This window comes from Pan paniscus, chromosome 3 (assembly GCF_029289425.2).
Source record: "Pan paniscus chromosome 3, NHGRI_mPanPan1-v2.0_pri, whole genome shotgun sequence".
Taxonomy (NCBI): domain Eukaryota; kingdom Metazoa; phylum Chordata; class Mammalia; order Primates; family Hominidae; genus Pan; species Pan paniscus.
In genome coordinates this window covers 24,685,199-24,709,097 of record NC_073252.2, presented here as the reverse complement: position 1 = coordinate 24,709,097, position 23,899 = coordinate 24,685,199, and the positions used below count along the sequence as shown (strand labels likewise).

Here is a 23,899-nt window from a genome sequence, read left to right as displayed (position 1 = left end):
TTTTCTTTTGAGACAGGCTCTCGCTCTCTCACAAAGGATGGAGCGCAGTGGCACGGTCTTGGCTCACTGCAACCTCTGCCTCCTGGGCTAAAGCCATCCTCCCACCTCAGCCTCCCAAGTAGCTGGGACTACAGGCGTGTGCCACCACACTCAGCTACTTTTTGTATTTTTTTGTGGAGATGGGGTTTCGCCATGTTCCCCAGGCTGCTCTTAAACTCCTGAGGTCAAGAAATCCCCCTGCCTCAGCCTCCAAAAGTGCTGGGATTACAGATCCCAGTGCTGAGCCACTATGCCCAGCCCAATATTTTCTTTGTGCATTTGAAAACCCCAAAATAACCCTTTTTAACAACCATATGTATTAGTCAAGAGGTCATTCTTATAACTCTGATGACCTTCCTTCATCTTTAGTTTTTGCAAATTCTTTTGGCTGCTAGAACCAAATGTTGGTCAAGGGATCCAAGCAAATAGTTTACATGAAGAGTTTAACCCCAGTTATCAGAGCATTTTTTCTTTCCTTCCAGGGTATAATATCTCTGCAAATACCTACTGGCTTATGTTCTGTTGAGATCTACAGAGAAAAATCTTTCTTGTTCTATTTACTGAACTACCTAACTTCAAAACAAGGAATAAATCTGGACTCTAAACAGTATCTCGGCCAGGCACGGTGGCTCACGCCTGTAATCCCAGCACTTTGGGAGGCCGAGGCGGGTGGATCATGAGGTCAAGAGATCGAGACCATCCTGGCTAACATGGTTAAACCCCATCTCTACTAAAAACAAAAAAAAAAAACAAAAAAAAAATTAGCCAGGCGTGGTGTCGGGCGCCTGTAGTCCCAGCTACTTGGGAGGCTGAGGCAGGAGAATGGCGTGAACCTGGGAGCGGAGGTTGCAGTGACCCGAGTTTGCGCCACTGCACTCTAGCCTGGGGGACAGAGCAAGACTCCATCTTAAAACAAAACAAAACAAAAACAAACAAAAAAAACCAAAACAGTATCTCTTGTTATTCCTGAGATAATTCCAAGAGAAGAGGAATGTTGACTATATCCTATGGCATCATTATTGTTTGTCTGATTGGACTCAGGCTTGAAATCTTAAAGATATTTGTGAAAAATAAAGCTCATATTCAAGATGAAATATTAAGCCCCACAGTGAAGGTCATTCTCATTCTCTCCAGCTTGCCCCTTTCTTTCTCACTTGACTTTCTCATAATTTTTTTCAACAACGTCTTTGGACCCCGGTTCGTTAAAAATAAACTCTCCCTCTGCACATCTGATTTTTCCCCAAGAAAGTGCATTCTGGAGAGGGCAGGGGGAGTGACTATTCATTTATCTACACTTCCCAGGCTCAAAGGAGCTGTGGTCACTATTGCTTCCAAAACATTCCTTTGCCATAATCCTGCAAAACTGTATGATCCCATACCTCCCAGTGAAATTCCCATAGACCATATTCTACCCTTTTTCCTGGCTGTCTTATTGTATCCCTGTTACTTCCCCTGGTCGCATGAGGGCTCAGTCCCTTGGCTCACGTCCTCTTTGCTATCTGAACTGCCACCATCAGGGTGGTCTTCAGCATCTGCGTGTGGAGGAAATATCCAGTGACTTAGCTTCAGAGTTGCAAGACTTCATCCCCACCATACTTTGCCAGCTCAGTCACATTGCCCACACTCTGGCCTTGTCTTCTGTAATGTCTCTGCTTCCAGAACATTAAACTTCAGTGTAACCATATCTGGTTATACCCTCATAGCCTCTCTGCTTGCTCCCCTACTCTCCCGTTTTCCAAGTTCATTAACCATGCTTTTCCCCTGACTCCTTTTAGCCAGCTGAGAGATCCCATGATATATTATGTTAACCACTGTCTTGCTAAAACCTCAAAGCTCTTAATCTCTCACCCTTCTATATCTGTCCACAAAAATCCTAGTCTTGGATTGGTGCAACCAACTGTTCTGTTTGCTTCTGCATGCAAGCTATTTCCTGCTGTTGGAAAAAACCAGCCATGCCAAAGAATGCCAGTATAGTTTTATTATCCTCAACTTCAGTGTCATCTAGCAAATACTGTATGGAATATCAAGCTCATTCACTGTTCATATCTGCAGCACTGAACATTTCCCACTGTCCCCAACTCCCCTGCCCACCAATGGGCTTCCTTCCAGGTAAGGATTCATGGTCACCCAATGTGAATTCCCTCAACCTCTTGTCTCATATCTGGAAATCTCTTATCTTTCCACCCCTAGCTTTTCTTCCACCTGTGCTGTGGATATCATCCCTTGCCATCCTCTCCAGGACTTCAATGCATCAGTTACAGCTTTATGACTCAATAAAGTTAGGAATAAATGTACCAAAATCTCTCCCATCTTGAAAAATTCCCCCATCAACCTTTCACTTCCCTTTAGGGGTTATTTGTCTCTTTTTTTCCCTTTGTTGCATGGCATGAAAGGCCCAGCTAATGCTGGGTACTATACCTTTTAATGGCATTAATCAGCATGAGTGTGACATTGGCTGCCACCAGTAGCTCACAGATTCTTTGAGCAAAGAGGCAGATAGTGTCTAAAGCAGCCTATCTGCCAAGCTCAGCTAGATAATTATCTTAGTTCATTTTGTGTTGCTATAACAGAATATCACAGACTGGGTAATTTATAAAAAACAGATTTATTTCTTACAGTTCTGGAGGTTGGTAAGTCCAAGAGCATGGTGCTGATGTTTGGTGAGGGCCTTTGTGTTGCATCATTTCATGGCAGAAGGTAGAAGGGCAGGAACGCATGAGAGCAAGAGGGCAAGAGGAGGTGAGCTCCCTCTTATAATCTCACTCTTGGAACAACTAACCAACTCTGGAGATAATGACAGTAATCCATTCATGAGAGCAGGGCCTTCATCACATAATTAACTCTTAAACACTCAACACTGTTGCATTGGGGATTAAGTTTCCAACACTTGAACTTTGGGGGACACATTCAAACCATAATAGTTATACTCATTGTTTCCAATTCATCCCCTTCCAGGCACTTTTGTAAACAAAATTTATTTTAATTTTTTTCAGAGACTTGCTTTTGCTATGTTGTCCAGGCTGGAGTGCAGTGGCACAATGATGGCTACTGCAGCCTTAAACTCCAAGACTCAAGTGATCCTTCCATCTCAGCCTCTCGAGTATCTAGGACTGCAGGTGCAAGCCACAAAGCCCAGCTAATTTTTTATTTTTTTGTAGCGACAGAGTCTTGCTATGTTGCCCAGGCTGGTCTCCAACTTCTGGCCTCAAGTGATCCTCCCACTTCAGCCTCTCAAAGCACTGGGATTACAGGCTTGAGCCACTGCCCCGGCCCCATTCATTCTTTAATGATGGCTGGTAAGAGTCAGCCTTCAATGCTTTGCTAAAACTCTTCTGGCAATGACTTTATAATTCCCAAATGTTTGGGACTCTTATCAGCCCTATTTGTTTTTTTAGACATTACTATGACTTTGACTCTGTTGAGGATTTCCTTTGACTTCTCTCGTGTATTTCATCGGTTTCCTCTTCTCCCTAATTGACTTTCCTGCTTTGCCTGATGTTAGATGTTGATGTTCGTGGGGTCCTAACTTGGATCTCTTGTTCCTTTATTCTATTCTTGCTTTTTTTTGTGACAATCTACTCATGGATGGAAATCAATCACATGACTATCTTTCAGATTTGTATTTGAAAATAAGACCTCTTGCCTGAGACTCGGAACTATTTAACTAACTGGCTTCTTGACAGTCTCAGATATTTCAAACACAATATGTCAAATACAGATTTTTTTTTTTTGAGACAAGGTCTCTCTCTATCACCCAGCTAGGAGTGCAGTGGTGCAATCCTGGCTCACTGCAGCCTCAACCTCTCAGGTTCAAGTGATCCTCTCACCTCAGCCTCCTGAGTAGGTGGGGCTATAGGCATGCACCACCACACTCAGCTATTTAAAAAATTTTTTTGTAGAAACAAGGTCTTGTCATGTTGTCCAGGCTGGAGTGCAACTCCTGGGCTCAAGTGATCCTCCCATCTCAGCTTCTCAAAGTGCTGGGATTACAGGTGTGAACCACTGCACTGGGCCCAAGACAGAATTTCTTATCCAGATTGCTTTGCTCTTGAATTTCTTATCCAGGCAAAAAGAAACAATATTTATCCCACATACCAAGTAACTTTTTCAGTGTACCAAAAACTACCCCAAAACTTTGTGTCTTAAAACTGAAACCATGTACTATGTTAAAAAAAAAAAAAAAAAAACCAGCAACCATGTATAAGTGTACAATTATATGGGTCAGGAATATGGGCTAAGGTCAGCTGGGTGGGTCTTCTGCTTGACTCAGCTGGGTTCACTTATGTCTTCAGTCAGCTGGCAGTTGATTGCTCATCAGTCTGGCAGATGGCTGACTGCTGGCTGGGGAATTGGGGCTAACACAGCCATGTATCCATGTTTCCATCATCCAGTAAGCTAGCCTAGGCTTATTCAATAGTAGTGATCAATAAGATTACCAAGAAGAGTAAGGGAGAAGAAGCTTGCAAGGCGTCTTGAGGCCTAGGCTTGTTACTAATAAAGCATCACTTCTATTTTGTTCTATTGGTCAGAGAAAGTTACAAGGCCAGCCCATATTTAGGAGTTGAGAAATAGACACTACCTTTTGATTGGAGTATCTTCAAGACCACATCATAAGGACAGGTATGTGGAGGTGGGGTGGAGGAGGGGTGAAGGGATGGGAGTGGGGAGGGAATTAGCGGCCACTTTTTTTTTTTTGAGACAGAGTTTCACTCTTGTTGCCCAGGCTGGAGTGCAATGGCATGATCTCGGCTCACTGCAACCTTCACCTCCCAGGTAGAAGTGATTCTCCTGTCTCAGCCTCCCAAGTAGCTCAGATTACAGGCATGTGCCACCACACCCAGCTAATTTTTTTGTATTTAGTAGAGATGGGGTTTTACCACGTTAGTCAGGCTGGTTGCCAACTCCTGACCTCAGGTGATCCACCCACTTGGCCTCCCAAAGTGCTGGAATTACAGGCGTGTGCCACTGCACCCAGCCTAGTGGCCACTTTTATAATTTACTACACCCATAACTGAAGTCGACCTGCATCTCTTGCTTTCCTTCTCCTTTTGCTTCTAGTCAGTCATTAGGTCAGGTTGATGAAGCCTTTATGAGAACTCCCTTACTTGTTCTTATCTTCAGCCATTGCTCTACATCATTATTAAGCTTAGCCTCTGTATTAGTTTGCAAGAGCTGCTGTAACAAGTACCACTGGCTGGGTGTCTTAAACAACAGAAATTGTTTCCTCACAGTTCCGAAGGTTGAAAGTCTGAGATCAAGGTGTTGGCAGATTTGGTTCCTTCTCAGGCCCATGAGGGAAAGGCTCCGTTCTAGGCCCCCATCCTTGCCTTGTAGTTGGCCATCTTCTCCCTATATCTTCACATGGTCTTCCTTCTGTGCCTGCCTGTGTTCAAATTTCCCCCTTTTATAATGACAGCTGTCATACTGGGTTAGGATTCACCCTAAAGACCTGAGTTTAAATGCAGTCACATCTGTGAAGGTCCATGTCTCCAAATACAGTCACATTCTAAGGCACTGGGTGTTAAGACTTCAACATGAATTTCCTTAGGGGATAGGAGGAACACAATTCAGCCAGTAACAACCTCCTTACACCCCTGTCATTTGCCTCATTCTAAAATATCATTATTATAGTGATAGGGTTGAAATCCCAGGCCCTTTGTTGGGGATGTTAATGCCAAGAGATATTATTTTTTGCCGCTATTTTTTATGTCTCCCCACTAGACTGTAAACTCCACAAAGGCAGCATATTTATTTATCCTTGTGTTTCCAGCACATGGAACAGTATTCCACGCCACACATGATTAAATAGAGTATGAAAAAATTTCACTTATGAAAAAATAAGTAAAATGAACAACCCAGGGCAGGTGGTCATTCAGAAATACAGTGATCTCAAGATTTATAATTTAGAAAAGAGTGGTGAATGTGTGGCCTAGTGTCTTTTAGCTGGCTGTCAACAAGGAAGTGAATGGATCCTAGCCTTTGCCTATTCAAAGTCATATTATAACTAGTGCACAATGATGGAAGGAATGAGGTTGAGAGAGTAGAACTTCTTAGACCTCCCTATGCAATTAGAACACATTTTGTTAACTAAAGGAAGCAGCTGAAGCTTCACTGGAAATGACAACAATGTTAGATAGTCTGTATTAGAATTCTCCAGGAAAACAAAACCAACAAGAATAGGGTGCATGTGTGCGTGTGTGTATGTGTGTGGGGGGGTGGGGCAGGCAGAGAGAGATGATTTATTTTAAGGAATTGGTTCATGCAATTATAGAGGCTTGGTAAGTCCAAAATCTGCATGGCAGGCTGGCAGGTTGGAGATCCAGGGGAGAGTTTCAGTTCGAGTTGTAATTCTTCTGCTAGAAGTATTCCTTCTTGCTCAGGGGAGGTCAGTCTTTGTTCTATTCATGCCTTCAACTAATTAGATGAGGCCCACCCACACTTGGGAGGGTAATCTGTTTTACTCAAAGTCCAATAATTTAAATGTTAAATCTCATACAAAAAACACCTTCACGGAAACATCTAGAATAATGTTTGACCAAATATCTGGGCACCATGGCCCAGTCAAATTGACACATAAAATTAACCATCACAGCCGGGCGCAGTGGCTCATGCCTGTAATCCGAGCACTTTGGGAGGCTGAGGCGGGCAGATTGCGAGGTCAAGAGATCGAGATCATCCTGGCCAACGTGGTGAAACCCCATCTCTACTAAAAATACAAAAATTAGTTGGGTGTGGTGGCATGTGCCTGTAATCCCAGCTACTCGGGAGGCTGAAGCAGGAGAATGGCTTGAACCTGGGAGGCAGAGGTTGCAGTAAGCCGAGATGGTGCCAGTGCACTCCAGCCTGGCGACAGAGCAAGACACCATCTCAAAAACAACAACAACAACAACAACAACAACAACAAAAGACAACCCAAAAAAACCCAAACCGTCACACAGTCTAGCTCTCTTGGTCCCATGAGGCACTTCATGGCATAGAATGTAATGACTGTAATGTAGGTAGAAGAACTGGACTAAAATAAATCAGCAACTGACCTATGTACATATGTAGAAGAGACTCTCATTGAAAGGCCATTAGGGTCGTGCTTGTTTTAGAAGTCAGCCAGCTTTTAAAAAAGATATTTAGTAGCCTAAAAAGGGATAGTCAGAGGATTTTCTGTAGCCAGGGTAGAAAATATGACAAGCCCTGAATGTTTAAGAAAACGTTAAAATTCTTATTCGATGGTGAACTTAATTCCAGTCAATAAGACACAATACAAATATAGAAACAATATCCATTTTTATGCAAACATCAAAGCAAAGTTTATGGTATATGCTGGCAAGGGGTATTTCAGATTAAACAAAATAATGAAAATCAAAGATTTCTTTGATTAGGAACCCAAGCCGAAGTGCTGATTATCTCAGCTTTGTTAACTTCCTTTACTATTACTCTTAGATCTATTTGTGATTCTAATCAAATTCCCTGTAGTTTCTTTGAGCAGACTCAGAAGAGTTCTGAAAAGAAATGATAATTTTCTTAGACAGTTTTTGGTTTCTGAGACAGTCTTTCATAACAGAAGAGGCATCTGTGGGTGGTCATTTGAGGGACAACAAGAGGCAGAGAGGTACATTTCCACTGAGCCTTGAAAACATGTATAAAGGCAGGAATTTGGAACAGCTATTTTTTTTTCCTTCAAATGGTCAAATATTCAGATGATGAAATACTGTTTTCAAAGATGTCTGTAGGCATCTGGCCCAGACTGAATATGCAGTGTTTATGAAGTCAAAGGAAGAAAGAAAGATTACTTGTAATGATGAATTCAACAAGGTGGTTATTAATACTGCCATCATTTTTACTGGTGAGAAAAATATAGACTTTAGATCCCCCCGCCTTTTTTTTAACTGGGAAGAGAAGGATCTTTGAAACAGTTATATTTTCCTAGGCAGCTTTGTATAAGAATTCTATATTGCTTTAAAGTTTTGACCCTTCTAAATAAAAATCTTGCCATATGAAAGTTCTAGAAAGAAATGTAAGTATAATGTGATGGCGAAGGTCTTGTGTCTTGCAGTCAGCTCTGCACATTACTAATCCTCAGTTTTCTGATCTGTAAAATGGACATTTTAACATTCACCTTCTGAGGTTAAGAGTTAAAGGAGTTCGTACATGTGAATACAAGACAAAGCTTAGGACAATGTGTGGCATGTGGGAAGCAAACAGAGGCCATCATGATAATGTTGGTATAAAAGGAGGGAGAGAGAGAGAGACAGATGTGGCACATATGAACAGAGGCTAACCATGTTTACGAGAGACCATTTTTGGGGAACGATAATGTCCACTTGACCCAGTCATTTGTTTCTTCATCCTCTTCTAGACTTGTTCCCACAGACCATGTTGGTGATGGGGTAAGTTTCAATAAAATATTTTCTAGGAACAACACATTTATTTCTTTGTTGAGAAGCCCTATGCTCTAATATATACCAGTTAGGTCATTTCTAGAAAGCTGTTGTCTGGTTTAAATATTTCTTTCCTGATTTGCACACAGAATGGAAAAAAACTGCCCATTTATTTGCAGGGAATAAAAACATATAATACAAAAGAAAATTAGAAGGTAAAACTCCAGAATAACATGATTCTTCAGAAAATACAATCCAATTATAGGAGAGAGGTAATATCTGGTTCTTTTTTGGTTGAACTATAATAGATGCAGATTACTTAGGTATTTAATATAGAGTGGTATTTCAAAATCAAATGATGACTATTATTTCTATTATCAGTGGAAAAAGTAATATTAAAGTAGAAATTAGTACTTCAGACTTATAAATGGAGGACAAAAGTCTTTTGTGCAAAACTACCTGAAAAATTATAACTCTTTCAATCACAAGTCAGAGGATTGTTCTTCCAATAAATATTTTTGGAGGCTCTATCATGTGCCAGGCATTGTTTTAGAACCTAGAGCCTTGGCTTTGATGGAATTTATAATCTTGCAGGTAGGGACAGAATAAAACAACAAAATTGAATGCAGTTACAAGATAATTTCTGAAAGTGAGAAGTGCTATAAAGATTCCAAAAAGATCATGTGATGGGATAGACAATGATCAGCGACAGGAAGTGTTATAGGACCAACAGTTTCCTATGCCCGTTGCACAGGAACAGACCAATTACACTGAGGCAGCAGGGTTTGCATCAGAGAAAGAGTTTAATGGCTGCAGGGGGCCGAGTGAGCAGATGGTAGAAGACCCTCAAATCCATCTCCCCAAGGAGTTCTGGGCTGGGTTTTTAAGCAGTTCATGGAGAGTGAGGGGCTAGAAAATTGGGGTCGTTGATTGGTTAGGATAAGGGGCAGGAAATCATTGAGACATGGAAACTGCCTTCGTTGGTGAGTCAGCTCTTGTGGGGTCCTGCAGACCAGCTGACGTCAGTAGTTTCACTGGTATGCGGGACCTGAAAGAACATCTCAAAGGGAAAACAACGTTTTATGATGTTCAAGTTTTTATTTGTAGAGCAGTTAAGGGGAACTATAATCTTGTAACAGGGTCTATGTGTTCTATGTGATTCTGAGGCAATAGGCACCAACAACTATGAGGAAGCAGATCCAAGAGCAGGCAAATCTCATGATTCATGTTGCATGTGCTGCAAGCTTGATTTATCTTTGTTTCCCCGCCTCCCTTCTTCCCTAATTTTATAAAGTTGATAGGCATGGTTTCAATGGGGTGTGTGTGAGACATGCAGGGAGGGGTATTCAGACTAGGGGTGGTCACAGGAGGTCTCCCTGGAAAGGTCGTGATTAACCTTCGATCTTCTGGGTGGTGTTCCAGGCAGAGGCCAGGCGGGAAGCAACTCCCTATGTGGCCACAGCTGGGAGAGTTCGAGGCTGTGGTCTAAGATAAGGTCAGAGATGATAAGACCCCAGGTCCCTCCATACTGTGGGTGATGTGAGGAGTTTAGACTTTATTTTCAGTGATGTGGGAATCCAGTGGAGATTTTAAAGCATGGGAGGGACATGGCCTGATTTATGTTTTTCAAAGATCACTCTGACAGCTTCAAAGAAGATGGGCTGTAACAAGAACAAGAATGAATCAGGAGGAAAGTGAGGGGCTCTTGCATAAAGCAGCAGAGATGGATGGTAGGGCAGGGACTAAAGATGGAGAGGCATTCACCTAAACAAAGAAGAGTGTGGGCCGCTGCCTCTGCTTACCAGCATTCTAGGGACATCTGTGTATTTGGTAGGAAGTGCAACTGATCAATCTGACGTGGGCTCCTCAAACGTTAAATAGCCTCCTGGGCCAAGGCTGTTTCATCAAGTTAGATTACTGTAAAGTGTGGAGCAATGATACATTCAGTTATATAGGAAAATAGTGTTTGCTTGGGTTAAAGGGGAGATTTAAAAAAATCTAGCGTGACAAAAGTTTAGTAGCTTGTTAAGGGCAGATGTCCACGGTTCTTTGTGAGGAGCTGGAATTCAGTGGTAGATGAGAAGGGTGCACTGCAGCAGACACGCTCTGTGTACTCTTGGGAACCCTCTGGTGTTTTTAAAAATGCGTGTTTTAATGTCTAAATAAGCAAACCTGTGTTTTGTTAGTTATGGAGCAGAATGATTGCCTGGCTTGAAGGGCTTGGTGATGAAGTCTCTAGATGCTGCAGGCCATTGCCTGCTGTTGTTCTGTGGGAAAGGATGTCTTCTGGGACTGTTTCATGCCGATGTTTTCTCCTAACGTTTAGGACCTAAATGGGGCAGAGGTGGGTTGAGTGTATATGTGGGGGAAGTGAGACAACTGGGGAAACTGAGGAGCCCAGGGACGTGGTCCCTGTCCTTTGCTTTTGTTCAGGTTCCTTTGTTTGCAAGGAGGAAACCCACTCAACTGGACAGCAGATGCATGACGAGGATTCAGACACATCATGGACTCCAAGGTGAGAAAGTGAGGTGAAGCCACATCTCCTGTGAAGTGGGACTGGGCTCTGCAGAGGCAAGGTCGAGACTGCTGACCTTCCTAGGAGCCCCTTTATGCACTGACTCACCTGGCCTGAATTTCAGCCCAATGGCTGCCAGCCCTGTTTCCACATCATCACTTTTTCAGCTCCAGTGCCGCATCCCTGGGCTCCTCAGCTTCCCTGATTGTCTCACTTCTCCTGTGTCCCTTCTCTGGTTGACTTAGTTCCATTTTTCCAGAGGGCAGCTCTCTTTGGCTCAGCCCCTGGTCGGTGATGATGGTCCCTTGTGTACTCAGCAGAGCTGGGCAGGGCAATGATGGAAGTGTCAATTGTTGTTTTGTGAAGAGCCATCTTCTGTTTCTCTAGAGCCTTGGGATCACTTGGCAGGGGAGGGAGGAGAGTGTTAACAGTTACTTCTTGGAGAAGGCTCTGTTGGGGCTCAGCAGCTGGCCTGGCCTGTGGAGAATTCTAGAGAATTCCAGGGTGTCTCTAAGGGAGGGCTGGAGCAAGGCCGTCTTGGAGTAGCAGCAGTCAGATAGACGATGCTGCCAGAGGCTGAGGGCCTTCTCTAGAAAGGGGTGTCTTTGATTCAGTGGGCGGGTTTTCACTTGTAAAATAAGGCAAAGTTGTGAGATAGTTCTCTAGCATTAATAAATTCAATCTGGGAGTGGTGGCTCACACCTGTAATCTCAGCACTTTTGGAGGCCGAGGCGGGTGGATCACCTGAGGTCAGGAGTTTGAGACCAGCCTGGCCAACATGGCAAAACATCCATCTCTACTGAAAAATACAAAAAATTAGCCAGGCATGGTAGCAGGCACCTGTAATCCCAGCTACTCAGGAAGCTGAGGCAGGAGAATTGCTTGAACCTAGGGGGCGGAGGTTGCAGTGAGCCAAGATCGCACCACTGCACTCCAGCCTGGATGACAGAGCAAGACTCCATCAAGAAAAAAAAAAAAAAAAAAAAAAAAATTCAATGTTTTCCACTTCACTTGCTCTGTGAGAGACCTTTTCTTTTCCTCTGGCCGTTAGCACACCTCTGTACTGTTACTTTGCTAAAATAGTCTTTGTCTCCTCTTTCCCCTTGAAGGAATTAAAATATACAGAAACTCCTACAACTCAGTGGCAAAAGACCCAATAATCCTATTAAAAAACAGGCTAAAGACTTGAATAGACATTTCTCCGAAGAAGACACACAAATGGCCAACAGGTATATGAAAATGTGCTCAAAGGCACTAATCATCAGGGAAATGCACATCAAAACAATGAGATACCACCTCACATCTGTTAGGAGGGCTATTATAAAAAAGTAAAAAACAAAATATAACAGACAGCTGTTGGTGAAGATGTGGGGAAACTCGACCGTCCTTCTTATCTTGGCTTTGGAGTATGCCAAGTTCCAGAATGAGGTCCTGTTGAGAGAAAGCTGCCTTACTACTCAGAATTTTCAATTATATTGAATGGATGAATGTCTTTTTTATTTTGATTTTTATTTTTTTGAGACAGAGTCTTGCTCTGATGTGCAGGCTGGAGTGCAATGACGCGATCTCCGCTCACTGCAATCTCTGCCTCCCAGGTTCAAGTGATTCTCCTGCCTCACCCTCCCAAGTAGCTGGGACTACGGCAAACGCCCCCACACCAGGCTAATTTTGTATTTTTAATAGAGACAGGGTTTCACCATGTTGGCCAGGCTGGTCCCGAACTCCTGGCCTCAAGTGATCCGCCTGCCTCAGCCTCCCAAATTGCAGAGATTAGAGGCGTGAACCACTGCGCCTGGCCTGAATAAGTATCTTTTAACCAGCAATGTTCTCCAGATTCTCAGAACACATTTGGCAAATGAAGGCATCCCCTTCCTGCCCACTAGACCCAGAAATGTATAATGGTGGGATTTTCTGATCCTTTTCATGTCCTGTCTTGCCCCACCCAGATTAAAGGAGCTACAGATGTGATCTTGACTTACCCTCTGAAATACTTTCAGTGCAAAGCTTCACATATACCAACATGTTTCCTGAGAGGTTTGGAAGAATCGAATCCACTGCATGAAAATTGTTATTATTTTATAATAATCAGAAAACCCACTGTGTGTATTCCGAACAGGGCCTGTGTAAAATATACGAATCCAGTACTGACAATCTGGTTGTGTCATCAGAATAGACAAAAGGAATTGTCAAGATATTGATTTTGTATCCACACAGCCTTACGGACGCATGATTTAGGAAACGTTTAAATGAAAGACCAGTCAGAGCAGAGGCATTAGATAAGTCTTCAGTATAGAAAAACAATCAGTCTTGAGATCTTATTCACACCTGTGAATGCCAGTGACCACAGAGGGTTTGTTCCTTGTTGATTGGGGTGATGGTCTTAACATTTTGGGAGACTCTAAGAGGGATTAGCCATAGAGGATTTGCTGAGATGACTACTTCAGTGTGAAGCACTGTTCAGGATTGTCAGGTCAGTGTAGGGATGCTCAAGTAGCTGTGGTTTTCTCTCTCTCTCTCTCTCTCTTTTTTTTTTGAGACAGGGTCTTGCTCTGTTGCCCAGGCTGGAGTGCAAGTGGCGCAATCACAGCTCACTGCAACCTCCCCCTCCTGGGCTTAGCAATCCTCCCACTTCAGCCTCCCGAGTAGCTGGGACTACAGGTGTGCACCACCACGTCCGGGTAATTTTTACATCTTTTCTAGAGGCAGGGTTCACCATGTTGCTCAGGCTGGTCTCAAACCCCTGTGCTCAAGCCATCTGCCTGTCTCCCAAATTGCTGAGATTGCAGGCTGGAGCCACTGCACCTGGCTTTTGTCTCTTTGTTCTTTCAAGCAGATACAGACTCACTTGCTCGTCTAATATTCACTCAGGCTACTATCCCTGAATCAGTTCTTCCCAAGTTTAAGGTGGTCTTTGCTAGGAGGCCAATCCTGACTTTCTAAGTTACATCAATCTCTCACCTTCTGTGATGTTCATATAGCAATGGCTCATGCATGACCCTGTACTGTTCTCTGTTTCACTGTGTTGCTTCATTTTCCAGTCCAGACTGTAGGCTCTTTGGGTGTAGAAATGATTCTCAAAGCTGACTTGTTCTCTTTGTGACAACTTTACCCCTAGCTTTTATTTTTTTTTAAATTTTTAAATTTTTTTTGCTTGGATAAGTGCAGTAGACTCCTAATTGAACCACTTAAAAGCAAAGTTTTTAAAACACAGGTCTGACTGTGGCAATTCCTTGTTTAAAAAGCCTCTGATGGGGCAGGGTGCAGTGGCTCACACCTGTAATCCCAGCACTTTGGAAGGCCGATGGGGGCGGATAACCTGAGGTCAGGAGTTTGAGACCAGTCTGGCCAATGTGGCGAAACCCTGTCACTATTAAAAATACAAAAATCAACCGATGTGGTGGTGTGTGCCTGTGTAGTCCCACCTACTTGGGAGGCTGAGGCAGGAGAATCGCTTGAACTCGGGAGGCGGAGGCTGCCTATATTGTGTCACTGCACTCCAGTCTGGGCAACATAATGAGACTCTTTCTCTACAACAACAACAATAACAACAACAACAATGAAGAAATTACTCTCAAAGCTGACTTGTCCTTTTTGCAACAACTTTACTCCTTGCTTTCATTGTTTGTTTTTTGCTTGGGCAAGTGTAGTAGACTCTTAATTGAACCACCTGAAAACAAAGTTTCTAAAACAAATCTGGCTGTGGTAATTCCTTGTTTAAAAGCCCTCTGGTGGGGGCCAGGCGCGGTGGCTCAAGCCTGTAACCCCAGCACTTTGGGAGGCTGAGGCAGGCGGATCGCAAGGTCAGGAGTTCGAGACCAGCCTGGCCAACATAGTAAAACCCCATCTTTACAAAAAAAAAAAAAAAAAATTAGCCGGGCATGGTGGTGGGCACCTGTAATCCCAGCTACTCAGGGAGCTGAGGCAGGAGAATCACTTGAACCCGGGAGGCAGAAGTTGCAGTGAGCCGAGATTGCGACACTGCACTTCAGCCTAGGTGACAGAGCAAGACTCTGTCTCAATAAATAAATAAAAACAAAAACAAACAAAAACCAAAAGCCCTCTGGTGGGTACCATTGCCTTTGGTGTGGTTTCCGACACTCGGCACAGCCTCCATGACCTGGTCATTCTTGCCTGTGCTTTCAGTTCCCACCTTTATGTTTCCACATTCTCCCTTCCCCAGTGCCAGAGACAGATGAGCTGTTTCCTGGTGTTCAGGTGTGACGTCATCTCTCATTCTGCTGATCCTGGGCTTTCACTGGTCACTGGACTAGACCTTCCTTCCCTACTCTTTACGGTTCTGAAGTTTGTGGTATATTATTTAAAAAAAAAAACAACCATACATTTTTCAAACTAAAATAGTGACGTTAAAACTGAAGGAAGAGAGGTAAGGAATGTGTGTAATGATGAACGTTATTTGACCAACCAGACAAATATATAATTTGTGCAGGTTAAAAAAGCATATTAATAACTTCATGAGGTTAACCAATTTAGGACTCAATTAGAAATGTGATCCCAGGAACTACCTACAAATTATTATAATTATGGTGACAGGAAATGGCGCTCCTAGGAAATGGTAGAAGGCAGAAATTTAAAAGGGGAATATATTATTTAAAAGTCAGGCAGCTTGTCTTTGCGTCCCTAAGAGTTGAATTGGGAAAATTAAAGATCTCAGATCATAAAACTACCAGCAGAATGAAGTACTAAACTAATCCACTCAGCAGAAAGCAGTTCACCACCATAATTGGAAATACAGGCTCGTGGTTACTTAATAGAAGTGAACATTTAATCATGTCAGGGCCACTGTGTGCCGTAGATTTAGCATACCATCTCTAACATATTTTGCAACTTGGACAATTAATTCCACACCTGTACTGTCCCATATTCAGCTTTATAAGACATGTCCTCCCCATAAAAATAAATGTATGTGGCAGATAGCCCTCTCTCTTGTTTGCCAAAAAACAGATTACTATCAGGAAGGCCGAATTATCACCTGCTGTCAACAAATGGATTACCCAAGTTAAGGTCATTATTGTTGCTGTCATTCTCTTACATATTAAAACTGTTATTTATGAACATAGGAATGAAATGGATGATCTTAAATTTATCTGGGGTTCCTATGAGACCTTTTTGAACTTCATTTTGCATGCTTGTAAGATTACGAATTAAAACTATCCATGCAGCCCCACATTTTTTAAAAAATAAATTGCCTCTTTAAATGAAGATTTTTTTCCCCCTTACTGCTAAAGGTTTTAGATTAACTCAGCAACCCATGAACCTTTTCATGTTGTCATCTACTGACATTTTTCTTTTTGAGTTTTTAGAAATATACTACAAGATAAAAATACACTTGGAGGTGAAACAGCAAGAGGTAGAGATAACAAGAATATTTATTTAGTTTACTCATCTGCTTTTATTTTTCCATTATTATTTATGTAATTTATATTTCTACTTTTTTTTGAACTCTAAAGTCTATTTCAGTTAACTTTGATTTCCACGATTCTGATTTATTTAATTAAACTTTTTGAAGACTTTTTGCCACTCTATTTAAATGAAACACGACCAAGGAGAAAATGAATATAAACATCTTTGCATAACTGATACGTCGAAAAATGCATGACCACTTAAATGTCACAACTCGGCATAGCATTTCTTTCTCATTCTGATGCTACTGAATTTTAAGGACAAGCTGCATTTTGCATTTGTAGCTTTGCTTAAATCAGGTAGCAGCATGCTCTTGAGCTAAGAACCATCTCTCTGAGGAGCATGTTGTTGAGAGCTCAGAGTTTCTGCCTCCCTTCTCCTCCCCTCCTTTCTCTTCTTTCTCCTTCCTTTCTTCCACCCTTTTCCTCCCCTCCTCCTTTCCTCCTTTCTTCCTTCCTTCCTTCCCTCCTCTTCCTTCTTCCCTCCTTCCTTCTGTTTCTTCCTCCCTCCCTATTTCCTTCTTTCCTTTTTTTTGGACAATAGCCAGGGCTGTAGGGATGACAGATGTGAGGCCAACCTTGGGCTGGGGCAGCAACAGGACATTCAGGGTGGCTGTCCCTCCTCCTATGTCCTGTAACATGCCTCAGGAATGAATTTTGTTCCGGGTGGTACCTCTTCCCTACTTCTGGCCCTGATGGTCCTGCTCATTTGCTTGCTCTTCAGCAGTCAGACTGCAGTAGCTTAGACTCTGAGAATGAGGTAAGGTCTGATTCTGATGTCCTCCCAGCAGCACCCCACGGGCACAAGGGGGCAGGGGAATACAAATCAGAAGGGGAAATGAAAGGACAGAAACAATTAGGTTATTACAAGACAGAATAAATCAAAGCTAGAAGAAGAAGTGGTCAGGAAGCTATCATTTCGTAAGCACCTGCTAGGGTGGAATACTTCTGTGACTACAGGAGCCAGGCAGCATGACATTCTGGGTGGGTGATGACTGGAGCTTGTATTTGTCCCTTTGTCACAGTCCCCACCATTCCACAGTATCTCTCTAACAAACAACTGATGAACTGAAGACTGTTTTTAAGAAACAAGAGTTTTTATGTTATTGCAAATCTTAGCTTAATGTTGTGTTAGATTGCTTGGGAATGGTGGGGAACCTGTGAGCCAGAAAAACGTATGCTTTTCTGGGGGAAGCAGCTGCTTCTCCGTCAATCGTTGCTAGGTAGACATGCTGCATCAGTGATGAGTGCTGAGTTTTCAACAGAAGCAGATTCCAGGTTGGCTGGTTTGATTTTGTGTGTGTATGAAATTTCCTGATTTTTAAATGTTGGCAATTAAATAAGAGTTGTTTTTTGTTTGTTTGTTTGTTTGTTTTTTGACAGAGTCTTACTCTGTCACCCAGGCTGGAATGCAGTGGTGCAATCTCTGCTCACTGCAGCTTTGACCTCCTCAGCTCAAACTATCCTCCTGCCTCAGCCTCCCGAGTAACTGGGACTACAGGCATGTGCCATCATGCCCAGCTAATTTTTTTATTTTTATTGGAGACAGGGTTTTACCATGTTGGCCAGGCTGGTCTCAAACTCCTGACCTCAAGTGATCCGCCCATCCCGGCCTCCCAAAGTGCTGGGATTACAAGCGTGAGCCACTGCGGCCGGCCAAGAAATCTGAAAAGTAATGAACACTCTGAAATAAATATGTCGGTGGGAGGCATGTGTCAGTTTCCAACTGTGGCCTGCCATGTGCCATGTTCTGTACTTTGCGTGAACTGGCTGAACCTCAGCCCAGCTCCATGGGGTTGGTATTGCTCTTCCCTTCCATGGGAATTAAAGGAAAAAACTGATGAGGAGCTTGAAAGAAAAATTCAACAAATGTCTCCTGAGCACCTACTATGTGCCAGAACCCATGTGGTCCCCTGTAGGAAGATGTAGAAGAGTTTCCTGCCCTGCAGATATTTCTGGTCCACCTCTGAACACTGGAGGGATGTATGAAAAGTTCACCATCAGCACCACAATATTGAGATAACAGTTCAGAACAACAATACATAGACCTTCTAGGATTAATTGTGAAACAAATTGCACACATAATTATTGTTATAGGGACTCAGAGAAAAGAAGGAGACCTCTTTTTGTGCTTAATATAGGGTAAGGGATTTGAACAGGGATTAAAAGATTAGGAAGATTCTCCAAAACAGTTTGAATAATGAGGAGAGAAATTAGAGCAAAGCACTGAATTGGCTTCTCTTTTGGAAGAATTCCTTTTGGAGAAAAAGTCTCCTTCTTGGACCTTAAGGGATTTGGCTCTGAGGGTTGAGTCATGTTCCCATGAACGCACAGTAAAATCATGGTAAATCCAAGCCTAGAACCCCAGAGCCTATTTGTATAACCATCAACTGGTCATTTTATCAGGATTTATCTTGGATTTTTGATGTGCAAAGATCAGAGTGGTTATAACAGAAGTCTCTACAGAGCTACCGCAGAATCCCTATGCCTACTGTTGAGACGCTTTCTAATGCTGTCTTGGAATTCTTCCCGTTTCTTCTGGAAATCTTTTTTTCACGTGAAAGCAGTTGCTGGTAGTACCCAGATGGTGGCCATATAGTCCCTAGGTATGACAGTCTGCCCAATACCAGTTAAACATTATAAATAGTCAGTGGGTACTCCTTGAATGACTTTTAACCTTGAACCTGGAAGAAGTGAAGATTACAGGAAAAAAGTTATAGCAAGTGCAGAGAATGGAAGGGAGCATACCAATGACTTCTAACTGGCAAGCATAAGTCCTAGCTGCTCAGTAGAGCAGTGGTTTTCAGACTTGGTCTTATTAACTACAAAGCCGTTTGTTCATTTGAACTCATTCAAAGCCCCCAAGTTTAAAACAGATGAAAATGGTTCTCTTACCTCCTCTCACCTGAGCCTTTCCTTAGGGTACTGCGTTTAGCCTTAGGGGTTGGAAAGCCATTATTGCATCAGTTCTTCTCTTAAAAAAGGAGAAGGATGGAGAAGAATCAGAGATGGGTGTGGAAATGCAGGGAGGACAATATTCTAGGGCTGTGCTTTCCAAACTGCAGAACGTTTACCCAGGGGGTTGCAAAGCTGTGGGGAGAGGGAAGGAGATACTGGAATTTTTATGTCAATTTATTTTGTATCTCATCCTTTTCCAGTTCCTTTTCGTTTGTGTTATAATGTGCATAATATATTAGTGCAGTCTGATTTATAATAAATTATATAATAGATTCCATTCCATTATATGATAAATTAAAAAATACATTCTGGGGGTATGTGCTCCACTTTATTTTTTTATTTGACTAATGAGACACAGGGTCAAAAATATTTGGAGGCCAGTATACTAGATGATGAATTTCAACCTTTTGTATTTCAAATCCCTTTCACTAACGGACTCAGATCCCACCATGATAGCAATGAGAAGCCCAGCTTTTCCAAGAAGAGAGATTAACTGCTCAAAGGCATTCTGTAATTTGTCATTTATGGCAGGTTTTGAGAACATAAACATTGCAGTGGTATTTTTGAGAGGAAATGTTTATCATTATAGCGCCAAAACACATCGCAAACAGAAACAATAATTTCATTAGTAGCCGAAAATTGTAATAATGCTGTTGCATATAAATTTCACTGCTATGGTAATTCTAAAACACAAGGATGATGAATAAAATATTGCAATATTATTATTGGGAATAAACTTTATTGCCATGAGTGAGACACAAGTGGGAGGATTGATGGAGACTCAAATTTTGGATAATTGTTTTCAGCCAGTGGTATGGGCATTATCCACAGAAATGTATTCTCTTCTCTAGTATGATACCCTCGCCTCTGGTGGAAAATCCCTGCTCTGGAGAGAATGGGATAATGGTCCCTTCATTCCAGCCCCAACTCTCACATCTGTTTCTTACTCAGGCTTTTATTACCCCAGCAATTCCATCCTGTTGTGTGAGGTGAAACCCAAGGATCATCCTCCCTTTTCCTGTTCCTCCACATCAAATCTATCCCCAAGGGCTGTCATCAGTGCTACCTCTGGATTAGGTCTTGAGTCAGGTTATCTTTCTCCATCTCCCTGGCGACCCCTGGTCCAATCCTGGACTCTGCTGTGTCCTCTTGCTGGATCTGTCCCTCCTGTGCTGCTCCTTGCAGTTATTCATCACCAGAATGAGCATTGGCCAGCCACTCTCCAGCTGAAACCCTGCTGTGGGCCGGGCACAGTGGGTCAGGCCTGTAATCCCAGCACTTTGGGAGGCTGAGGCGGGTGGATCGCCTGTGGTCAGGAGTTCGAGACCAGCCTGGCCAACATGGTGAAACCCCTTCTCTACTTAAAAACCAAAACCAAAACCAAAAAAAACCCAAAAAAACTAGAAACAAAGAATTAGCTGGATGTGGTGGTGGGTGCCTGTAATCCCACTTGAACCTGGGAGGTGGAGGTTGCAGTGAGCTGAGATCGCACCACTGCACTCAAGCCTTGGCAACAAGAACAAAACTCCAACTCAAAAAAAAAAAAAAGAAAGAAAGAAAAAAACCCCCAAAAAACCAAAACTAAAAACAACAACAACAACAACAACAACAACAACAACAACAAATCCTGTGCCTTTCCCTTACTTACAGAATTAACTCAAAGTCCTTCACAAAGTCTTCAGAGCCCCGAGGGGTTGCCAGCCTCATCTCCTGCACCTCTCTACCTGGGTCACTGTGTCCGGCTACTCATGTCTCCCTTCTAAATCTTGAATACCAAGCCTATGGCAGCCCTAGGACCCCCCCCCTGTTCCCTCAGCGCTGAGCTGGCTCATGTCTGCCCTTCAGGTGTTCAGCTATCTGTCTTTTCCTTGGAGAGCACCTCCCTGACCACGCCAGCTAACGTGGCCACTGGGAACCTCCATTTCTGTCCATCTGTACCCTAGAGCTATGGCCTCCTCACCTCCAGGGGCTGCTGTTCCCACAGAACACAGAGCTAGAGGTGGTCCCTGAGGCTGTGCCATGAAGCAGTCCTTCATCATCCCTTGTCTTTCCTTCAAAGATCGTATCCCAATCTGACATTGCCATGCGTATTTGCTTATTATTGAATAAACAAAAGCCCAGTCTTGAAAGAAAGGGAGAACTTGTGACTTTCAGGTTTGGAGTTTCACATCTAATGGGGAGGAACAAACACGATCACATGTTGGCAAATAAAATACCCATGTGTTCCCCCTGCTCAGCTGAAGTCTCCCTAGAGCCAGCCCGCCAGACACTCCTGGGTGCGACCTGGGCTCTGGGGTGGCCAATCGCTGTCAGCTCTACGACCTGGGCTCTGGGGTGGCCAATAGATATTAGCTCTGTGACCTGGGCTCTGGGGTGGCCAATCGATGTCAGCTTTGTGACCTGGGGTGGCCAATTGATGTCAGCTGTGTGACCAGGGCTATGGGATGGCCAATCGATGTCAGCTCTGTGACCCGGGCTCTGGGGTGGCCAATCGATGTCAGCAATGTGACCCGGGCTCTGGGGTGGCCAATCGATGTCAGCTCTGTGACCCGGGCTCTGGGGTGGCCAATCGATGTCAGCTCTGTGACCCGGGCTCTGGGGTGGCCAATCGATGTCAGCTTTGTGACCAGGGCTCTGGGGTGGCCAATCGATGTCAGCTCTGTGACCCGGGCTCTGGGGTGGCCAATCGATGTCAGCTTTGTGACCTAGGCTCTGGGGTGGCCAATTGATGTCAGCTGTGTGACCAGGGCTATGGGATGGCCAATCGATGTCAGCTCTGTGACCAGGGCTATGGGATGGCTCATAGATTTCAACTTGTTGGCCACCTCTGCTCACCTGTGAGAGCTGCACAGAGCGGTGCTGTGTCGAGCCACATTGGAGCCTGAGGCAGTGGAAAAATCAGTCACACCCATCCTGTCTTTATTTCAAATTTTGACATTTTGCTCATCATCAATTTTTTGGTGTCAAATTTATACATTGCATTAAAATACTATCTTGCTTATTGAGATTTTGGTGACCCATTAAGTTTTGTATCCAAGGCCAGTATCTCACCGGCCTCACTTTTATCCTGGCTGGGAACATTATATTGATCGGGAATATCTAAGGAATATGCAATATAAGGAATTAGAGGCTTAATTTGGCTCAGTGGAATAGTGGTTCAGGAGTGACAGTGGCTCATGTGTATAGAGTTGGGTGGATGCAACCTAGCAGCCCATGCTACTAAACTGACAAACAAGAGTGGTACACATCAGGGGCTAGGACATTTCACAGTTATTTTTTTAACAGCTCAGTATTAGCGACTGAGGCCTGGTAGCAGGGTCATAACTAAATTGCAGAAAAAGCAGGGCTTGGGCATCTCTTGGTCTCAAGTTCAAATCTTGCTTTTGCCTACTTATATGCTGTGTGGTTTAGGGCAAGTGATTTGTCTTCCTTGAACCTCAGTATCTTTGTTAGTAAAATGGAAATTTTAAAAAATCACCTCTTAGTGGGGTGGTTGTAAACGTTAAATGAAATGATTGGTTCATTCCACTCCTATCTACGGGGTGCTTAAAGTGTGCGAGCTGTGGGCTTAGCTCTGGGATTCAAAGGTGAGGCAGTGAAATGAGGAGAGGTTGTCTCACCTTTCTGGAGCTTGCAATCTAGTGGAGGAGGTAGACATTTGTCTGAGTCACAAACATGTTAAGTCCCCAATCTGTGAGAGCCTCGGGGAGAGCTTCCTCCAGGGAGCCATGATCTAGGTGAGATCTGATGAGAAAACAGGAGTTTACTAGGCACAGCAAGTAGGAAGGGCTTCCATGCAGGGGAAACAGCTTGTGCAAAGACCCAGTGTGGGCAAAGGCATGGCCTGTCTGCAGAAGTGAGCAAATGGAGGGCAGAGCATTAGTTTATGTAATTTATGATGTCATTGTGCCATTATCAGCCTTCTTGCTGGGCCCTCGGTGATACAGGGAGGATGAGTTCCAGGTGCTTCACTGTCCTTCTAATACTACCTGAGGGAAGAACAGTTCTGCCTTCAAAGGCAGGAACTGAAGTCTAGGTATAGGGCTGTATTTCTAGAGAAGGTCCCAGAAAGGGGCAGGAGAAGCCCAACAGGGTGAAGAAAGAGGAAAAAGAGTTAAAGCAAAGACAGCCAACCTTACGACAGACAGTGAATAAACAAGAAGGGACGTTTCTGTGTCACCTGCCGTATTTCTTTGGAAATAAAAGTTATTTTTCCAGAAATAACTTAAGTATTCAGCAAGAAAAGGTCCTGAGCTGTAAAGTGCCAGGGCTGAGAAAATTCCCTGGTGTGTTAACATTTCTGAACAAAATGTATGGGCAGCTGTCATTGACAGCACCCATTCTCCCCACGAGGTGGTTGAGTTTTGGAGGAATCTGAAAGGTTTCCATGGGCCTGTCATGAATGGACAAATGAATTAGGTGAGAGCGAGAGTGAAGCTGTTGAACTTTTAAAGTAATCCCAACAATGCATCGAGGGGCAATCTGCATTTATGAACAATCCGATGTTGGCAAAATCCCTTCCCCATGGAGATCACAGAACAGGTGGAAAGGGGGCCACTTATTCTGTCTGAGCCTTTTGCTTTCCCAAGCCGACC

At 43.4% G+C, this 23,899-nt stretch overlaps 1 protein-coding gene and 1 long non-coding RNA gene across 2 annotated transcripts in view; both read left to right on the top strand.

Annotated features, from left to right (window-relative positions):
• The window catches only part of LOC134730261 (uncharacterized), a 31,694-nt gene extending 10,802 nt beyond the window's left edge, over positions 1-20,892 (top strand). The window contains exon 2 of the long non-coding RNA XR_010111936.1: positions 44-20,892. This is a non-coding gene — a long non-coding RNA (uncharacterized LOC134730261). The remainder of the gene's footprint in view (positions 1-43) is intronic.
• Positions 1-23,899, top strand: part of PPARGC1A (PPARG coactivator 1 alpha) — a 680,601-nt gene that overhangs the window by 14,360 nt on the left and 642,342 nt on the right. The window lies entirely within an intron of this gene.